The sequence below is a fragment of the Schistocerca nitens genome, chromosome 10 (assembly GCF_023898315.1).
Source record: "Schistocerca nitens isolate TAMUIC-IGC-003100 chromosome 10, iqSchNite1.1, whole genome shotgun sequence".
In the NCBI taxonomy this organism is placed as follows: Eukaryota; Metazoa; Arthropoda; class Insecta; order Orthoptera; family Acrididae; genus Schistocerca; species Schistocerca nitens.
The window spans coordinates 93,575,014-93,597,127 of record NC_064623.1 but is presented as its reverse complement, the minus strand read 5'-3'; positions in this window follow the sequence as shown (position 1 = coordinate 93,597,127).

Here is a 22,114-nt window from a genome sequence, read left to right as displayed (position 1 = left end):
CAGCGCGGTTCCGGACTGAAGCGCCTAGAACCGCTCGGCCACAACGGCCGGCGTCCTTGCGTAACGTCGTAGTTTTCTGTGTCATCCCCATTATATTTCTGAATTATTATGTTACATAATACACTCAAGAGCGAAAGAAAGTGGTACACCTACCTAATATCGTATGGTGCCCCCGAGAGCACACAGAAGTGCCACAACGCGGCGTGGCATGGACTCGACAAATCTCTGGAGTAATGCTGGAGAGAACTGACACCATGAATCCTAAAGGGCTGTCCTTCGTAAGAGTACAAGTGGGTGGACATCTCTCGTGAACAGCACGTTGCCAGGCATCCCAGATATGCTCAATAGTGTTCATGTCTGGGGAGTTTGGTGGCCAGCGGAAGTGTTTAAACTCAGAAGAATGTTCCTGGAGCCACTGTGTAGCAATTCTGGACGTGTGTCATGTCGCATTGTCCTGTCGGAATTGTCCAAGTCCGTCGGAAAGCACAATGGACACAAATGGATACAGATGATCAGACATGCTTACGTACGTGTCACCTCTCAGAGACGTATCTAGACGTATCAAGGGTCTCACATCACTCCAAATGCACACGCCCCACACCATTACAGAGCCCCCACCAGCTTGAACAGTCCCCCGCTGATCTGCGGTGTCCATGGATTCATGAAGTTGTCTCCATACCCGTACACGTCCATCTGCTCGATACAATTTGAAACGAGACTCATTCGACCAGGCAGCATATTTTCAGTCATCAACTGTCCAATGTCTGTGTTGACGAGCCCAGGCGAGGCGTAAAGCTTTGTGTCGTGCAGTCATCAAGGGTACACGAGTGGGCCTTCGACTCCAAAAGCCTATATAGATGATGTTTCGTTGAATGTTTCGCACGCCGACGCCTGTGGATGGCGCAGCATTGAAATCTGCAGTAATTCGCACACACTATGGACACTGTGGATCTGGGATATTGAATTCCCTAACGATTTCCGAATTCCCATGGGTCTAGCTAGCTCCAACCACCATTCAGCATTCAAAGTCTGTTAATTCCCGCTGAGTGGCCATTAACTACGTGGGACATCTTTTCACATGCATCACCCAAGTCCAAATGACAGCTCCGCCAGTGCACTGCCGTTTTATACCTTGTGTTCGCGATACTACTGCCATCTGTATACGTGCATATAGCTATCTCGCGTCTTTTGTCACCTCAGTGGATATACATGGTGATCAAAAAGTCAGTATAAATTTGAAAACTTAATAAACCACGGAATAATGTAGACAGAGGTAAAAATTGACACACGTGCTTGGAATGACATGGGGTTTTATTAGAACAAAAAAAAAAATAAAAAATTATTGTTAAACGTGTGAAAGATCTCTTGCGCGCGCGTTTGGCGATGATCGTGTGCTTAGCCGCCACTTTCGTCATGCTTGGCCTCCCAGGTCTCCAGACCTCAGTCCGTGTGATTATTGGCTTAGGGGTTACCTGAAGTCGTAAGTGTATCGTTATCGACCGACATCTCTAGGGATGCTGAATGCAACATCTGACGCCAATGCCTCACCATAACTCCGGCCATGCTTTACAGTGCTGTTCACAACGTTATTCCTCGACTACAGCTGTTGTTGAGGAATGATGGTGGACATATTGAGCATTTCCTGTAAAGAACATCATCTTTGCTTTGTCTTACTTTGTTATGCTAATTATTGCTATTCTGATGAGATGTAGCGCCATCTGTCAGACATTTTTTGAACTTTTGTATTTTTTTGGTTCTAATAAAACCCCATGTCATTCCAAGCATGTGTGTCAATTTGTACCTCTCTATCTACATTATTCCGTGATTTATTCAGTTTTCAAATTTATACTGACTTTTTGATCACCCTGTATATGTGTTTGTATGTACAGCTTTCAACCAAGAGGCAACAATAGATCAATAGATGCTTGTCCTTCCACCTCAGTGAGGTTCGAGTTGACTGTTTTTTGTACAGAATGGAAACAAGTTAAGTTTTTTTTGTAGAACAGGGGAAATGTATTGTAAAATAAGTTCTACGTAGGTACTTTCATAACGAAAATAAATTGCTGAAACTTATTCTAGTGCAAAATAGTGTAAGAAGAAGCAATATATTCCCCTCCACCATAATATCTGCGTGCTCTAAAAGCTTTTAGTCGAAGCAGGTAGAAGCAGACCTATTCAATAAAAAATGTGCTGTCTATTAAACTTTCTGGAAGGAAAATTGTGTTACTTTTGAGTTTAATAATGGAGCCTTTTAATCCAGTAAGTTTCAAATTATTTGATTTTGTATCTGACAAAGGGGGACAAAAATGAAAATAATCCAATTTTATGACGATATATTACACATAAGTTACTGTTTAATTGCCTAAATAGTAAGGTATACTCGGAGTTAAGTTTCTCCTTGACAACTGCTATTTTGTAAAAGACTTTCTATTTTAGTGATGCTTGAAATTTAATATGGGAGACTATTACTAACTCAAATCCGTATATTAAAAAACTAAAATTTTCAGCAAATAGCCATATTTACGAATTAATTTGCGACGTGAATCTAAAATGACTGGTGCCAGAGAGCTACCTTTTAGGTTAGAATCAGTATTTAGGCATTATGTTTTAAAATAATTCAGAATAGCAGGGGAGCTCCAAAAATGCTTAAGAATGTACAGAGAAGTAAGGTTAGTTTATTTCGTCAAAATATTAGAAGATTGGGTAAGAAGAGCTTTTTGTCTACTAGGAAAATTTAGAGATCTCTGAAAAATAGAAATCCTATGCCTATCTGAGCAACACATAATCATGGGTTTACACATAAAAGATTACACTGTAGCGGTGTACTCACGCAGAACTAATGTGGGAGAAGGAAGTGATGTTACATATTTACATAGAACACAAGTTCAGAAACGTAGAGAAAAGTAGATTTTGTGGTGATCAGGACATATAAGTGTGTACTTGTGAATTAATACTGAAAAATAATTCACTTTTGATTGTAACTGCATGTCGATCCCCACTGGGAAATTTTGAACAGTTTATGAGGAATCTAGATTCTTTACTACGCTGTCTGTCAGACAACAGCAAGAAGTTAATAGTCTGTGGTGACTTCAGTGTAGATCTTCTAAAGGGCTCTGATAGGAAAAGTGATATGGAAACCTTATTTGGGTCCTAAAAATTAAGCTCAGTAATTAGCTTTCCAACCGATGGATAAAGACAGTAGGGCCTTAAGTGTTATGTTTTCTTCATTAAAGCTCAAAGTAAGAAAATTATTGTTTATTCAGTAATAAACACTCTCTCTGATTATGATTCGCAGTTAGTATAAGTAAGATAATGCCTTGAAGTATAGATACTCCTCAGTGGAAATCAGAATAATTAATGACCCTAGGACAAATGTCCTTGAAAATACTTTGCAAGAGATTATCTTTATAATTAACCAAATAATAACATAAAATTTAACCTATTTAATGATAACTACATATAGTTTGAAATTAGCTTTCCACATAAGCTGATCAGGAAAGACATTAAACAACCACATAAAAAAACTGTGGATCATTAAAGCGATTAAAGCAGCTTATGAAAGGAAAAGGGAAATGTATGTGTTGGCAAGAACAAGTAGAGATCCTATGGTAGTTGCAAACTACGAAAACAAATCAAAATTACTAAGATAAGTCATTAAGAAATCAAGGAATACATACATAATGTCAGGAATCATTAATCTGACGACAGAGTTAAGGCTGTATGGAATGTAAGGAAATGACTAACAGGACAACCAGCCACAGAATGGTGTAACGTCACTACCAAACTGAATGGAAGGGCTATAAATGATGAGTCACAGGTAGGAAATGTAACTAATTATCATTTCGTAAATATATTAGAAAGTATAGGGAAACACAGTTCAAGAGAAAAATCACTGTGTTGTAAAAGCAACTCTCACAAAATTCAGTAATGTGAATCTATCACCAAGTTCTCCTTCTGCATTTAAGAACGTTGTATATACGCTCAACAATGAAGTCTCATCTGGGTTTGGTGGTGTTTTCTATAGGGTACTAAACATTTGTCCCTGTACAATAAGCCCTGTCTTATCTTAAATATGCAATGTATCACTGACTTAGGCATTTTTCAAGAGGTACTGAAATGTACCCTTGTCAAACCCCTCATTAACAAAAGTTATGAGAAAGAAGTGAATAACTACCGACCTGTGTCACCACTGATATTTTCCAAAATTTCTGAGGTGATGTGCTTTAGATTAGTATCTCACCTAAGCAACAATAATATCTTTGGCAAATCACAGTTTGGATTTATGAAGGATTGTTTTACTGAGAACGCCATTTACATGAGTCACCAAACTTTACAAACAATTAATAATAAATAGCGCCAGTCGGTATTTTCTAGGGTGTTATCTAAGGCACTGGGCTGTGTGTATCACAGCGCTCATCAGTATAAATTTTGGTTTAATGGGATTGATGGTACAGTTAACCAATGGATAATGTCATATGTAACCAAGATAATGCACAAATCTGTACTTAGTAATACAACTTGTGTGATCTAGGGACGTTATTCTGACTGGGGAACAATCACATATGGATTTAACGATCTTAAGTTAAATATATAGAAAAAAGCAGAATTATTTCTTTTTGTAGATGACATTAGTATTGTAATCAATCGAGGCATAGATACAGAAACAAAAGAAATGGTAAACATTGTTCTTAATACCGCCACCGATCGTTTTTCTGCGAATAGTCTTAGTCTCATTTTTAAAAAGACAACATATGCAGTCCTGCCTACTCAGTGGTAAGTGTAAGAGCTGGCGAGCGAATAATAAATTTCATGGAAACTTCAAAATTCTTAGGTGTCCACATTTATGATAATCTAAACTGGAAAAAGCACATTTTGCAACTCGTAAAACAACTTAGTTCAGCGCCATTTGCTTTTCGAATCATGAAAAAGGTGCTCACCCAGGATCATCTTGTAGACATCTTTTAAAGGAGTTGGTATTCTGAGTACTGCTTGTTATAAATAATACACAATAGTTCAAAATAAACAGTGATGTACATAATTACAACATCAGAAGGAGAAATGACATACATTACTCCACATTAACGCTGTCTTTGTCTCAGAAAGGGATGTACAATGCTGAAAACAAAATTTTTGGTAACTTATACAGTGACAACAGACAGCAAATTAAAATTTGAAAACAAACTGAAAATGTTTCTCCTTGACAGCTCGTATTTCGCAGATGAATTTCTGTTATTGTAATGTATAGAAGAAGGTGCTTGGTAGTGATCAGTACCTCACATCTGTATGTTAAAAAAAATTGTAAATATTCAGCATGCAGCGGCCGAGCGGTTCTAGGCGCTTCAGTTTGGAACCGCGTGATCGCTACGGTCGCAGGTTCGAATCCTGCCTCGGGCATGGATGTGTGTGTCGTCCTTAGGTTAGTTAGGTTTAAGTAGTTCTAAGTTCTAGGGGACTGATGACCTCAGATGTTAAGTCCCATAGTGCTCAGAGCCAGTTGAACCAACCATTCAGCATGCAGCAATATTTAAGAACTAAATTGCGATGTGAATGTAGAACGACTCGTTGCACTTCATTACGATTTAACGTGCAAATGGTCCATGGAATATGAAGCTAACTAATTAGCCAGTAAGCAGCTAAATTATAGGAAATTGTAAAAGGAAAAACTAGAAAACTGAAAAACGAAGTTTGTGCCCTGAAAAAGAAATCACGCAGGGACCTTCCATTCGGTTAATGGCGATAACACCACTTTAAACTGACATTATATAATTGAGGAAAACCGGTCTGTCTTCAGTAATGATCTTCAGGGTTATCTGCCTTTGGAAAAAACTTTGCCAGTTGAAATTTTTTCCTGCAGACATGAAAGTTCAAAGATGTATTTGTGACTATATGGCTGTTTTCTTGTATATTGTGTTAACCATAAGAATAGACCTGATGTAAACATTACACCGTGTATTATTCCGCGTTATCTAGAAACTCATTGGATTTCGTTTCACGTGAAGCGGAAGCCACGCTGTCTCGAGTACACAGTCAAGTACTATAATGAGGATAAGTTTTTTGGTGTGCGTTATGCGCACATCGACGGGACAGCAGCTTTACGGGCGTATGTAACTTGGAGAGCAAAGGTCAGCTAACAGGTCCACGTGACCTGCAGCTGCAGTTACGACGTAAAAAGACACTAGCAAAGGTCAGCTAACAGGTCCACGTGACCTGCAGCTGCAGTTACGACGTAAAAAGACACTAGCACAGAAACAGTATAGCTTCGAATGTCATTTAATTTTTAAACAGAATGAAATAATATTCGGCAAAACTCCAGTAATACTGCACGCTTCCTAGAGGACCAGACGGAGACCATAAGATGCTCTCGTTCCTGCTAGAAACGATAAAAGTTCCAAACTTAAACAAAGGTCTATTTTTCTGCGCGAGATTTGTTTGACGCAAAAAAAAAAAAAAAAAAAAGGCAGGAATTTCACAGTGAAGTTAAATATTGAACCCATCAAAGATATCACTTACTCTCAGTCGTCTGGTAATCTCTCAATTGCTTCCATATCGGAATCTTGTTTCAGTACTGGAACTGTTATGTGCTACGTTGAAAACGAGTTCATTAACAGAATTCTCGAAGCCCTCGATGCGTCACATTTTCTCCTCTTCTTTTATGACGTTACGTTCTCTATCCCACCAGCATTCGGCAGTTATTTTGGCAGACCTTGGTCCATTAGTTCTAGTACTTCTGAGAGCTTAAATGTCTTGTCATTTCTCCCGAAAATTCCCTTAACTTGGCTCCAGATCAGCTATGTTGGGTTCATATTGCAGTAGTACAGTGGCGACTGTAAAAATGTAGCAACTGTGTGGTGTACTCGGATGCTGTGAAAATTGTTGTCCATGTTCCGATGACATCACTCTGGCTCGTGCGAGACCACATCTGTGGTATAATACGAAGGACAAAGTGCAAATAAGGAGAATTTGGTTTCTCATCTTTGTCTCAAAAATTTAATTTGTTATGTTTTCTTTTTTTAAACAATCTTTACTAAAAATCTTTTATAAAATATATATACAGGGTGAGTCACCTAACGTTAACGCTGGGTATATTTCGTAAACCACATCAAATACTGACGAATCGATTCCACAGACCGAACGTGAGGAGAGGGGCTAGTGTAATTGGTTAATACAAACCATACAAAAATGCACGGAAGTATGTTTTTTAACACAAACCTACGTTTTTTTAAATGGAACCCCGTTAGTTTTGTTAGCACATCTGAACATATAAACAAATACGTAATCAGTGCCGTTTGTTGCATTGTAAAATGTTAATTACATCTGGAGATATTGTAACCTAAAGTTGACGCTTGAGTACCACTCCTCCGCTGTTCGATCGTGTGTAAAAAGTTTATACAGCAGTTTGAAATAATAGTTACAAAAGCTGCTAACAGATGGCGCTGTAAGCTGTACAGCTCATATCAGCATACGTAAGTATGTAAACAATCTTTGCAAACAATCACATCACAATATTTTCAAAATGTTCACCATTGGCCCTACAGAGGTGGCGCAAACGAAGAATGAAATTCGTCATCACATTTCGTAGTGTCTCAACCGAAATGGAATCACATGCCACAGAGATCGCCTATTCAATCTCGTCCATCGTGGCGGGATGCTTCGGGTAGACCATGTCTTTCACTGGGCTCCACAAACAAAGTCACAGGGAGTCAAATCCGGCGAATATGGAGGACAATCCATGCCTGCATCAGTAAATTTGGGATATTCCAAAGCAATGACTCGATTCCCGAAGTATTCCCCAAGAAAGCGAAACACTTGTTCGGTCCGATGTGGTCGGGCTCCATCTTGCATAAACCATTCAGTACCTGGTCGATCCTCTAACGCTTGCTGTGTGGCGACAAATTGTTCCAAAATTGCAACGTAACGTGCACCAGTGACCGTTTCTCGAATGAAAAATGGCCAATAATGCCTCTGCTGCATACTACAGCCCACACAGTAACTTTAGGAGAATGCAGGGGTTTCGCTTCACACTAATATGGCATTTCGGAACCCCAAAATCGCCAGTTCTGCTTATTCACGTATCCATTCAGGTGGAAGTGTGCTTCATCTGTAAACCAGATGCAGCCAACATCAAATCCTTCACTATCAATCATTGTGAGCATCTGATTAGCAAAGGCAACCCTTTGTTGCACAGCTCGTACGGGTATGGCCTGATGCGTTTGAATTTTGAATGGAAACATGTGTAGGCTCTTTCTCAGTATTTTCTGCGTGCTGGAATGCTTCAAACCAGTCTCAGATGCAATTCTACGGACGGATGACATTGGATTTCGCTGAATAATTCCAGAAACTGTGGCGATATTTTCAGGCGTAACTGCGGTTTGCTTGCGGCCAACATGCCTCACTAGATCATCAGTTACGTTGCCTGTTCGTTGAAATTTTGCGAAGAGCGTACGAATGGTTTTCGCATCGGGTCCTTTTGGAACATTAAATCGTGCTTGAAAACTTCGCCTTGTTGCCGTATGACTCTCTTCTAACCTGTGGTACTCTAGCACCAGAAAAACGCGTTGCTCAATGGAGTACATGGTTTTAATCTCTTCCTTCGGTACGCTAACCTCCTTTCACGTTTCAATAGTGTAACTGATCGCTCTGGGCTTCGGATCACTATTTATACTAGGCATTACGTATGGCGATTACAGCGCCATCTGTTAGCAGCTTTTGTAACTATTATTTCAAACTGCTGTATAAACTTCTTACAGCTTTCACAATAAACATACAGTTTACTGCATTCCTCTATCGATCTTTGTTTTCGAGATATTTAATTTTGAAATCAAGGAGTCCTTTTCTGTACACCCTGTACATACTCCAATTACAAATGTTGTATGCCAGTCATATCTCTTCATAAATCGCTACTGCTATTTTACTGCTATTTTAGTAGGTATTTTATGCTGCCTGCTATTAAAACACTATTGATGACAACTGTGTTCCGTCCCACCTTTCCGAGGTCTTCTCCATCCCCGATGATCCCCACTTTGATTATTCTCTTTTCCTCACGGTCATGGAACGTGCGATTCCTCGGTCGCTCCACTTGCTCCTAGTCTCCAGTACTTGGGGCAGTTGCCCCCCTCCGACGTAAACACTCCCGTCACAGCACAAGACATTAAACTTATCCTCCGGTCCAAACGCAACACGGCCCCTGGTCATGACTGTGTCACCTACCGTCACCTTTGCGAAAGCCCCTATTCCTTCCTGACTGTCCTCGCCCATCTCTATAATGTCGTCCTCTCTACTGGCTTCTACCCTGACCTGTGGAAGACCTCCCGCGTCCTCTTATTCCTCAAACCCAACAAACCCCCTTCTGCCGCCTCTTCCTATCGTCCCATCTGCCTGACCTCCATCTTCAGTAAGGTCCTTGAATCCATCCTCTCCCGCCGTATCCATCAGCACCTTGCTCAACACCACCTCCTCCCCCTTACCCAGTGTGGCTTCCGACCCTCCTTCTCTGCTGACGACCAACTCCTCAACCTTGTTCACCTTCTGACCCTCCAGCTCAACTCCCCTCGCTCCGCCATTTTTGTTTCCCTTGACCTCCAAAATGCCTATGACCGTGTATGGCATCCCGGTCTCCTCTTTAAACTCCAAACCTACGCCCTGCCTATCAATTTTGTCCGTCTGGTCGCTTCCTTCCTCTCGCACCGTCCTTCCTATGTCACCCTCCACAACAACAACTCCCGTATCTTTTATCCCACGGCTGGCGTCCCCCAAGGTTCTGTCCTCTCCCCTCTCCTTTATCTCTTGTATACAGCTGATATGCCCAAGCCACCCCCACCAGTCCACCTTCTCCAGTATGCTGATGACACCGCCTTCCTGGCTCTCTATCCTACCCTTCAACGGTCTCAACGTACCCTCCAAACCCACCTTAACCAGTTCACCACTTGGTGTAACCAGTGGTTCCTCCGTCTCAACCCCTCCAAAACCCAGGCAATCATCATAGGCCGCACCACTCGCTCCTTTGGCCTCCATGATTTCTACCTCACCCTTTATGGTCGTCCTATCCAACTCACCCCCACCCTGAAATACCTTGGCCTCACCCTTGACCGACACCTCACCTGGACCCCTCATCTCCTGACCATCCAGCAGAAAGCCCATTCTCACCTCCGCCTTCTGAAACTCCTGTCTGGCCGGACATGGGGATTGCATCCTTCTACCATCCTCCACACCTACAAATCCCTCATCCATCCTATCCTCTGTTATGCCAGCGTTGCCTGGATCTCCGCCCCCACCCGCTTTTACAAGGCCCTCCAAATCCTTGAACGCCATGCACTCCGCCTTGCCTTCCGTATCCGCCTTCCTTCCCCCACACGGCTCCTGTATGAACTGATCCCCTTCCCCCACCTCCTCCTGTTCCTCCAACATCTCCGCATCCTTTACATTGTTCGCAGGCTTGATCCCCCCCACCCTCTGGTTTCCTCCTTCCTCTCCACCCTCCGCCTGTTGCCGCGCCTCTATCGCTGTATCCCTCCCTCTCTCCACCTCCACACCCTCCATTTCCTTCATCAGGGCAATTTCCAACGCCTCCCCCTCCCAGATGACGAACTTCGCCGTGACACCTACCCTTCCTTCCAACTATAACCTGGCCTTGTTCCCCCCCTCTCCCCAGGGCCTCTTCTGCGCGCCCCCCGCTCATCTCCCCCATCTCTTCCCCTCCCTCCCTTCTCCAGGTCTCCCTCATCTCCTAGCGCCTGGCAGATCCTCTGTGTTGCTCTTCATCAGTGTGCCACATCAGTGTTGTTTAGTGCTGTTTCTTGTGTGCGTCAAGAGGTGTGCTTTTAATTGTGTCCTGCCTTGAGGTTCGCCATCGGTGTTACATTATGTGCTATGCCATCCGTCGCTGCCTTTATGCTCCAGTCACACTGTGCCTTGTGTTCTTTTAACCGTCGCAGTGTGTGGCTTTTTGTGTGTGCTACTTTTAAACAGTTTTTTTTATCTCCATTTTACAGTCACCCTGTTTTTTGTCTATTGCCTTCCATGATGTTCCCCTTTTTTATATCTATGTTCACCTTATTCTCTCCTTTGCTGTTTTTAAATGTCTTCTATTGTTTTGTTCTATGTCTTTCGGCTGAAGAGCAGCGTCTATGCTGCTGCCAGCCCGCCCCGATGGGGAATTGAAATACAATAAAGGAAAAAAAAATACTGTGTTCCGCTTATGACGAGCGTTTATTGAGCATGTGTGTGTTACTGGATAGTTCAGTCTAGAAGTCCTTTATTCTTAATCTCCTCGTTACATAACGACGTCCACATTTCTTATGACATAACTGCAAACTGTCGACAGCAGTCACTGTGACGGAGCTACAGCGGGCGAGAAAGAATATGGAAACAACAAAAAACACAACACGTTGCCATGCTTAATACGATATAGGAAAACCGTTGGCATTTAAAACAGCTTTTAGTTGTCTCGGAATGGATAAATACAGGTTCTTCATGGTTTTCGCGAGACTTTTATACCATTCTTCTTGCGAAATAGTGACAAGTTCAGCTAATGATTATGGAAGTGGATAGGGACTGGTACGTGGGTGCCTTTTTGTACCACACTTACACACCAGAATCATGGCTGGTGGTCACAATTTATAATTAAAACAATTTATTGACATTACACCTTTTAAGGAATTTGACAATAACAAATTGTGGACGAACCACTAGATAAAGCTTTGCAAATACAATTATAAACCCGACGTACTCAGTACTCAAATAAACAGTCCCTTAAGAGATGGTAAAAAAAAACTTAATGTGGCAGGCATTTATAGAAATGAAAACAATTACAAGTAAAGGTTGACTTAATGACTCTTCTATAACATGATGTTGTTGTTGTGGTCTTCAGTCCTGAGACTGGTTTGATGCAGCTCTCCATGCTACTCTGTCCCATACAAGCTTCTTCATCTCTCAGTACCTACTGCAACCTACATCCTTCTTAATCTGCTTAGTGTATTCATCTCTTGGTCTTCCTCTGCGATTTTTACCCTCCACGCTGCCCTCCAATACTAAACTGGTGATCCCTCGATGTCTCAGAACATGTCCTACCAACCAATCCCTTCTTCTAGTCAAGCTGTGCCACAAGCTCCTCTTCTCCCCAATGCTATTCAATACCTCCTCATTAGTTATGTGATCTACCCATCTAATCTTCAGCATTCTTCTGTAGCACCACATTTCGAAAGCTTCTATTCTCTTCTTGTCTAAACAATTTATCGTCCATGTTTCACTTCCATTCATGGCTACACTCCATACAAATACTTTCACAAACGACTTCCTCACATTTATATCTATATTCGATGTTAACAAATTTTTCTTCTTCAGAAACGCTTTCCTTGCCATTGCAGTCTACATTTTATATCCTCTCTACTTCGACCATCAACAGTTATTTTGCTCCCCAAATAGCAAAACTCCTTTACTATTTTAATTGTCTCATTTCCTAATCTGATTCCCTCAGCATCACCCGACTTAATTCGACTACATTCCATTATCCTTGTTTTGCTTTTGTTGATGTTCATCTTATACCCTCCTTTAAAGACACTGTCCATTCCGTTCAACTGCTCTTCCGTCCTTTGCTGTCTCTGACAGAATTACAATCTCATCATCGAACCTCAAAGTTTTTATTTCTTCTCCATGGATTTTAATTCCTACTCCGAATTTTTCTTTGTTTCCTTTACTGCTCGCTCAATATACAGAGTGAATAACATCGGGGATAGGCTACCACCCTGTCTCACTTCCTTCCCAACCACTGCTTCCCTTTCATGCCCCTCGACTCTTATAACTGCCATCTGGTTTCTGTACAAATTGTAAATAGCCTTTCGTTCCCTGTATTTTACCCCTGCCACCTTCAGAATTTGAAAGAGAGTATTCCAATCAACATTGTCAAAAGCTTTCTCTAAGTCCACAAATGCTAGAAACGTAGGTTTCCCTTTCCTTAATCTTTCTTAAGATAAGTTGTAGGGTCAGTATTGCCTCACGTGTTCCAACATTTCTACGGAATCCAAACTGATCTTCCCCGAGGTTGGCTTCTATCAGTTTTTCCATTCGTATGTAAAGAATTCGTGTTAGTATTTTGCAGCTGTGACTTATTAAACTGATAGTTCGGTAATTTTCACATGACAGAACCACTTAAATAAAAACTAGTGCAGAATTTCTGGTCTTTAAAAACAAATGTTCACGTGCTGAGACGTGTTAATAAAAAATTACTAGAAAGAGCTGCCCAAGGAACTCAGCGGATGCTATGCAGCTTAAGGTTTAGCCTGCTGTCAATCCGTAATATTTAAGGAAACAGTCTCATATAGGAACAGGTTACATACAATATATATTTATATATCTGCCAGCTTAATCCGCCTTGGCGGAAGGAAGATAAATACTAAACTTTGGAAGGCTATATGTGAACAACTCCCGGTAGTGGTCAGGTTCTTAAACACTGCTAGGCCTAGACCTCGGACGACATTTCACTCCCCGCCAAGGCGCTGGCACAATCAAAAGTTCCTGCCCGAACTAGAGATGGGCAAAACTGTTCTTTTCAGAGATTGGATCAGAACTGTTCACTCCCTGAAATGAATTAGCTCTTTTTCATGACTCACCACTCATTTACAATAGAAAATAAATGGAAGGCACATTGCCCTTTAAACTTGGTTTATTCCAGTACTACACCTGTATTTTGATCTTATTTGATCCTATTTTGAAGTAACACAGATAATGAGTAAGAATTTTGTATTGTTTATTGAAATTTCCACGATATGACAAAGTTTTTGATTATTGATTTATTTTGCACTATCGTGGTTTTTTGGGTGATCGGAAAATGTTGTAACTTGAGATTTACATTAACAATATATTTGGCTATAATGTATTAAAATTTCATTAACCTCATACAAATACATCGCAAGCCATATATTTTTAAAGTGAACGTTTCCTTCCGAAGACGCCTAAAATCGCAAAATCCATAGCAGAATAAGAAAAAATATATAAATTTGACTGTAAAACGAAAGTGCTGCATATAGCCTTACGCAGAATAAAACAAGGAAAATATTGGTGTATCACATTTTGCGATACGTTTATCGGTTCGCTCGTAATTAAAGCGTATTTTCGAGTGTCCATAATAAAAATCCTATGGTAAGAGGAGTCATCAGCAACCTAATCTAATCAGTTTAAACAAATAAAAATAAAATAAAAACGATTGATGTATACATAACATAATAATGTAATATACATAGCGGTATTACTACGAAGAACAATATCCAGTGGGGACGAACTCCGATGCAGAGGCGCTGAGTCGAGCAGGTCGAGCCGCGAGCTGTATTGCTGCATGAGCTGAGACCGCAGAGACCAGAGTGACACCTGAGTCGCTTTGCTCAACGCTCTGGCTAGAGTCGAGACGGTGGGGTGAGCGTTGAGCGGGCGAGTTCCGAGGGTGGGGGGAGCTCACCCGCTCGGAGCCAAATCGTCCATTCCCTTGCGAGCAGGTTTTTGCAAGTAGTTCCTATGTTATCCGCTAGGTGGCTCTCTGTCCTGTTGCTCGCATCAACTGCCCAGAGGGCAGGACGTGCGACTGAAACGATCGCCGACAGAGTGCGATGCGAAGTTAAGCTGCGCCAGACACTGCACGCGGCAGACGACGCACAGAGACGGCACGGCATATGTGAAACACAAAATCCAATGGGGCACTGCACAATGCAGGCAGCCACGGTAGAAGCAGGGCAGAGGCCGGCGCTGGCTGTGTTGTGTGGCGTGCAGTGTGCTCTGACCAGCAGACGCGCTGCTGATATGCTCCGTCTCTCTCTCTCTCTCTCTCTCTGCCGTGGGAAACGTTTGGAGCTACCGTTCTTTTTTTCTGAATCACTGATTGTTCACTCCTTTGAAAGATTCAACTCTATGAATTAGTTCAAGAGCGGATCCCCCCCTCTCTAGCCCGAACCACAAAGACATTCCAATAACTCTGAAACATAGAAACATTCGGCAGAACGTTTGACTCCATGTATGAGTAAGCGTGTAAAGGAACACATTACACTACTGACAAATCGCAGCTTTGACCTTAAGCATTTTACCCATAGACTACTGTATTAATAGAGGTAGCTTTGAAAACTCCAACATAAAATCGTTTGATTACAAGGGACACAAAACACTAGTTAAACTTCTGACAAAACTTTCAAATAACGGCCACCATTTAACTAGGCCAACTGAACTCTTCCACACCAACTTAAAGTTCGGCTACGAAAATTGCTCTGAGTTCTCGCTTCCCACACCCGGGTTCTCGGGTTCGATTCCCGGCGGGGTCAGGGATTTTCTCTGCCTCGTGATGACTGGGTGTTGTGTGATGTCCTTAGGTTAGTTAGGTTTAAGTAGTTCTAAGTTCTAGGGGACTAATGGCCATAGATGTTAAGTCCCATAGTGCTCAGAACCAACCACCAACCAACCACCGCTCTGAGTGCGTCGGTCAACAAAACAATTACGACCACTTACTTCATATCATGTACACAATACGAGGCAGCGAGTTCCACAGCTTCACTGCTTCACTTCAAATTTTGTTCCCAGCGAAGTCACAGAGCTTGTATCTCCAAGCTGCCCATGTCGCCCAAACGCCCGATCAATTTCACACCACGACATATAACGGTCATCAAACTCTTTCGGCAGCCGTTGACACTCGTCTCCCCGCGAATTTCACGAGATCTCGAGGGTTACCCGTCGAAGGCTAACAACCAACTCGCTTCGCTCGCCAATCCAGAAGATAGCACACGCGAAAAGCAAAGATAGCTTAGCTCAACCACAATCAATCTCAACGATACATGAACAAAATAGCACTGGCGCCAGCTCGCCACGGCTCAGGGACCACGAATGCTTCCCCCAAAGGACAGTACTATATTGAAATTTGATGACTGTGATGGAACCCTATCGTCTTGGACCACACCATCACCTTTGGGGGACGAATATTGAGAGGCCTGATAAGGCAAAATGGTCACTTAATCCTTGACAGTAATGTGACATTGTAGACTAACACCACAATATATCGCACTCCGTCTTCAGGCCACGAGTGACCTACCGGGACCATCCGACCGCCGTGTCATCCTCAAGGAGGATGCAGATAGGAGGGGCGTGTGGTCAGCACACCGCTCTCCCGGTCGTTATGATGGTATTCTTGACCGAAGCCACTACTGTTCGGTCGAGTAGCTCCTCATTTGGCATCACGAGGCCGAGTACACCTCGAAAAATGGCCACAGCGCATGGCGGCTGGATGGTCACCCGCCGGCCGCGGTGGTCTCGCGGTTCTAGGCGCGCAGTCCGGAACCGTGCGACTGCTACGGTCGCAGGTTCGAATCCTGCCTCGGGCATGGATGTGTGTGATGTCCTTAGGTTAGTTAGGTTTAAGTAGTTCTAAGTTCTAGGGGACTGATAACCACAGCAGTTGAGTCCCATAGTGCTCAGAGCCATTTGATGGTCACCCATCCAAGTGCCGACCACTCCCGACAGCGTTTAACTTCGGTGATCTCACGGGAACCGGTGTATCCACTGCGTTGCCAAGAACACAATATGGCTGCACAAATAATCACCGAGCACCTCTCCTCAAGTTTCACTCTTGACAGTAAGGAGTCTGCAACATAGGCTTCAGAAACAGACGTAAACTCGGCCAGGAGTTGGAAACAGTGTAGAATAAGATTCATCCAAGAAAATGATTCTTCCGTTTCTGAATAGTCCAAGTTTTCTGGCTTCGGGACTACATTTTTCTGATACGAGCATTTGCGTCAATGATGTGCGGTTTTGAAATTCCAGCTCACCCTCGAATTACCAGCTTACGTAGTTTACTGCGTGTTGTTTTCGAGTTGACACGATTCGCGAGTGTAACAATCAGTTGTGCAGTGATTTTTGCATTGGTTGTCATTTTTCGTGACAATAACACACTTTCGTCCGCACCGAGACTTCAGCGATGACGTTTTTCCGCTTTCTCTCTGTAAGCAACATAATCCTTCGATACAGTGCCTGTTCACACACTTCGGCTACCTCTGTTACAGAAGCATCCAACATAGGAGGTGCAATAATTTTCCTATGTTCGATTTCACTTGTCTCCGAAATAATACACTCTCGTCTACGTGGGGCACTGCAGTAATCACGACTGAGACTTGCAACGTGTTGATGACATTTCACTGGTGCCTTTCATGGTCAAATGCGACAGTGCAACGTCCAGGCGTCAGTAGCAGCTGTGTCTATGTTAAAGCATGCATTTCCACGCTTCTGTTCAACCTCTGTAAATGCAACCGTAAGCATTAACAAATATATATATATATATATATATATATATATATATATATATATATATATATATATATATATATATTTTACGGGAAAATTAAGGACGATACAGAAATTATGAGACTAGGTCTGGATTCAAGAGTGAATTATCTTCCGAAAAGTGTATACTGTTTTTACAACTAAAAAACTTTTTTGATGTGATCAGAGCTAGCATACTGCGAGAAAGTTGAATGTTAAGATACACCCGACATAGGTGATTATTAATTTTGCTCGGACAGCATAAATTTCATTCTAGCAGTGTATGGCTATATTCTTGTTGTACAGGCCGTGCACCCTGGATTTACAGCCCCCATTGGTGGTAATTGCAGCACAATATAGGTATTGAGATCCCCTGCTATATACCGAGCGAGGTGGCGCAGTGGTTAGACACTGGACTCGGGAGGACGACGGTTCAGTCCCGCGTCTGGCCATCCTGATTTAGGTTTTCCGTGATTTCCCTAAATCGCTCCAGGCAAATGCCGGGATGGTTCCTTTGAAAGGGCACGGCCGAATTCCTTCCCCGTCCTTCCCTAATCCGGTGAGACCGATGACCTCGCTGTCTGTTCTCCTTCCCCAAACAACCCAACCCCTCCCCTGCTATACCCGCAGGACAGGATAGGTAGTTTAATTTGTGGAAAGGGGCCAAAATGAGTGGCTGTCAGTTACACTCCAACATACTACTTTATTTATTTGACAAACATTACAAGAATAGAGAAAACATTAAAAACAGAGCAAGCCAAACATTAGTTTTAGAACTTAATTCCCGGCTAAATGCGCCTTTCAATCTCACGGCTCAAGGGCAAAACAACTTTAATTTAAAACCGGCTAAAGGCCAATAAGACTCGAACAGGAATTTGAATTTAAAAGGCAGAAAGCCTCATCTTAAAACATTTATCTAAATTAGGCTGAAGACCCAAAAAATCTAACGCCCTAAGGGCAAAACAACTTTAACTTAAAATCGGCTGAAGGCCAACAACCTGTTCGCTCAAAACAGGCATTTGAATTTTAAAAGACAGAAGGCCTTATCCTAAAATTTCTTTAAATCAGGCTGAAGGTCCAAAAAATCTCATGCCTTAAGGGCAGAACAACTTTAATTTAAAAATGGGTTAGAAGCCATACATAAACAAATAACAAGGACAAATAAGGAAAGGCAGCGTATTAAATGGCGCTCGGAAGTTTCCAAGGGTCGGCCTGGAATTCAAACACTAACGCTCGCTTAGGTGAGACAGGATGTCGGGCCAACGATTCTCAATACGACGGCACCCCAACTGACAGACAGTCAACGGACCAAGCAACAGGACACCCCCCGCTCCACCCGACCAGCACACAACAGGGAGTTCAATGGAACAACGGAGAAGGTATCGACGCCCACAACGAATTACACATTCAGCTGTCAAGTTCCACGCCATGCTGGACAGCCACAACACGACGAGGAAAATACACTGCCTGAATTTACGTCAACGTCCAGGGCAGGTAAACGGCCACAAGGCAGAAGATTCCGCTGGTGCACTTCAATTCAAAAATAATCAAGTTAAGTTCAACTCCACAGGAAGGCGGCTAGAATTTCGCCAACTTAAAAAAAAAAAACATGTTGTTGCTAGCGGGAATGTCCCAACAGACCACAACGAAAATCAAACGACGCATAATGTGAATAGTTGGGGCTGGCTGGTAGATTAAGTAAAGACAACTTTTTTGTCCGGGATGTGTGAGTCATGGACCCTGTAGCAGTGGGAACAGCCAGCCCCTCACACTCCGACCACACGTGGACGCCGCCAGCGGCCCCAGCCAGACACACGCCACGGAGACTTCCTCGCTGCTCCATGCCAACCGACCAACTGCCCGCACACGGCACAGCTGGAAACTATAAGCGCGAGGCCAAAGATAGTGCAGGGTGCGAGTATCGATACACGCTGCTATTGCCACTTGCAGAGAGAGAGAGAGAGAATAACAGCATAATCGCGATAACCGAGAGAGCCTAATCACAGAATAGCAACCAGGGTTTATTGCAAAGCATAACACTAGTCAGCCATGGCTCAGGTATATTGGCTATCCCTGAAACAATATAGAGTTTTTTTCTCATCTCCAGTTCAGTCTGCTCAGAATAACCTGTATATACCTTTTCATTATCCATTTCAAGGTACCTATGATCAAAGTATCACGTCGTCAGCCAGTTCCATCATTTGGTAACGTGCCCCTTTGAGTCGGCCAGGTTCTTCCGTTTCTGCTGATCTTGAGCTTCACGTTGCTAGTTAAATCCTGATGTCTTCTTTAAATCTCTGCGTCATCTGCCAGGTGGTCTCCCCTTTGGTTATTTTTGGTAAACTGCGGTCCAATCTAGTGCTTGTTTTGACCGCCTGCCATCTATTCTTCGAGCGACATGACCAGGATACTGGCATTTCAAGGTACTCACTCCCTCTATTATGTCACTATCCTTTGTTCTCTACTTCATATCAGCTGCTTTCTCTCTGCTTTCTTTGTGTAGGACAACTCTGACGCCGCGCGGGTTTAGCCCAGCGGTCTTGGGCGCTGCAAAAAATGGCTCTGAGCACTATGGGACTTAACATCTGAGGTCATCAGTCCCCTAGAACCTAGAACTACTTAAGGGGCTCCGGAACGCCCTATACTTGCAATGTTAAAATAACGCTTATAAATTACATCTTTCCTCACAAAGTATTTGAGGTAGGAAGTTGAACTTTTTACAGATTATTTATTGGAATATGGGCTACAACTTAACACAGGGATTTTACAAAATTTTAGTTCAGTTGTTGTTGTTGTTGTGGTCTTCAGTCCCGAGACTGGTTTGATGCAGGTCTCCATGCTACTCTATCCTGTGCAAGCTTCTTCATCTCCCAGTACCTACTGCAACCTACATCCTTCTGAATCTGCTTAGTGAATTGATCTCTTGGCCTCCCTCTACGATTTTTACCCTCCACGCTGCCCTCCAATGCTAAATTTGTGATCTCTTGATGCCTCAAAACATGTCCTACCAACCGATCCCTTCTTCTAGTCAAGTTGTGCCACAAACTTCTCTTCTCCCCAATCCTATTCAATACCTCCTCATTAGTTACGTGATCTACCCACCTTATCTTCAGCATTCTTCTGTAGCACCACATTTCGAAAGCTTCTATTCTCTTCTTGTCCAAACTGGTTATCGTCCATGTTTCACTTCCATACATGGCTACACTCCATACAAATACTTTCAGAAACGACTTCCTGACACTTAAATCTATACTTGATGTTAACAAATTTCTCTTCTTCAGAAATGATTTCCTTGCCATTGCCAGTCTACATTTTATATCCTCTCTACTTCGACCATCATCAGTTATTTTACTCCCTAAATAGCAAAACTCCTTTACTACTTTAAGTGTCTCATTTCCTAATCTAATTCCCTCAGCATCACCCGATTTAATTTGACTACATTCCATTATCCTCGTTTTGCTTTTGTTGATGTTCATCTTATATCCTCCTTTCAAGACACTGTCCATTCCGTTCAACTGCTCTTCCAAGTCCTTTGCTGTCTCTGACAGAATTACAATGTCATCGGCAAACCTCAAAGTTTTTAATTCTTCTCCATGAATTTTAATACCTACTCCGAATTTTTCTTTTGTTTCCTTTACTGCTTGCTCAATATACAGATTGAATAACATCGGGGAGAGGCTACAACCCTGTCTCACTCCTTTCCCAATCACTGCTTCCCTTTCATGCCCCTCGACTCTTATAACTGCCATCTGGTTTCTGTACAAATTGTAAATAGCCTTTCGCTCCCTGTATTTTACCCCTGCCACCTTCAGAATTTGAAAGAGAGTATTCCAGTTAACGTTGTCAAAAGCTTTCTCTAAGTCTACAAATGCTAGAAAAGTAGGTTTGCCTTTTCTTAATCTTTCTTCTAAGACAAGTCGTAAGGTTAGTATTGCCTCACGTGTTCCAACATTTCTACGGAATCCAAACTGATCTTCCCCGAGGTCCGCTTCTACCAGTTTTTCCATTCGTCTGTAAAGAATTCGCGTTAGTATTTTGCAGCAGTGACTTATTAAACTGATAGTTCGGTAATTTTCACATCTGTCAACACCTGCTTTCTTTGGGATTGGAATTATTATATTCTTCTTGAAGTCTGTGGGTATTTCGCCTGTCTCATACATCTTGCTCACCAGATGGTAGAGTTTTGTCATGACTGGCTCTCCCAAGGCCATCAGTAGTTCTAATGGAATGTTGTCTACTCCCGGGGCCTTGTTTCGACTCAGGTCTTTAAGTGCTCTGTCAAACTCTTCACGCAGTATCTTATCTCCCATTTCATCTTCATCTACATCCTCTTCCATTTCCATAATACTGTCCTCAAGTACATCGTCCTTGTATAAACCCTCTATATACTCCTTCCACCTTTCTGCCTTCCCTTCTTTGCTTAGAACTGGGTTGCCATCTGAGCTCTTGATATTCATACAAGTGGTTCTCTTCTCTCCAAAGGTCTCTTTAATTTTCCTGTAGGCAGTATCTATCTTACCCCTAGTGAGACAAGCCTCTACATCCTTACATTTGTCCTCTAGCCATCGCTGCTTAGCCATTTTGCACTTTCTGTCGATCTCATTTTTGAGACGTTTGTATTCCCTTTTGCCTGCTTCATTTACTGCATTTTTATATTTTCTCCTTTCATCAATTAAATTCAATATTTCTTCTGTTACCCAAGGATTTCTATTAGCCCTCGTCTTTTTACCTACTTGATCCTCTGCTGCCTTCACTACTTCATCCCTCAGAGCTACCCATTCTTCTTCTACTGTATTTCTTTCCCCCATTCCTGTCAATTGTTCCCTTATGCTCT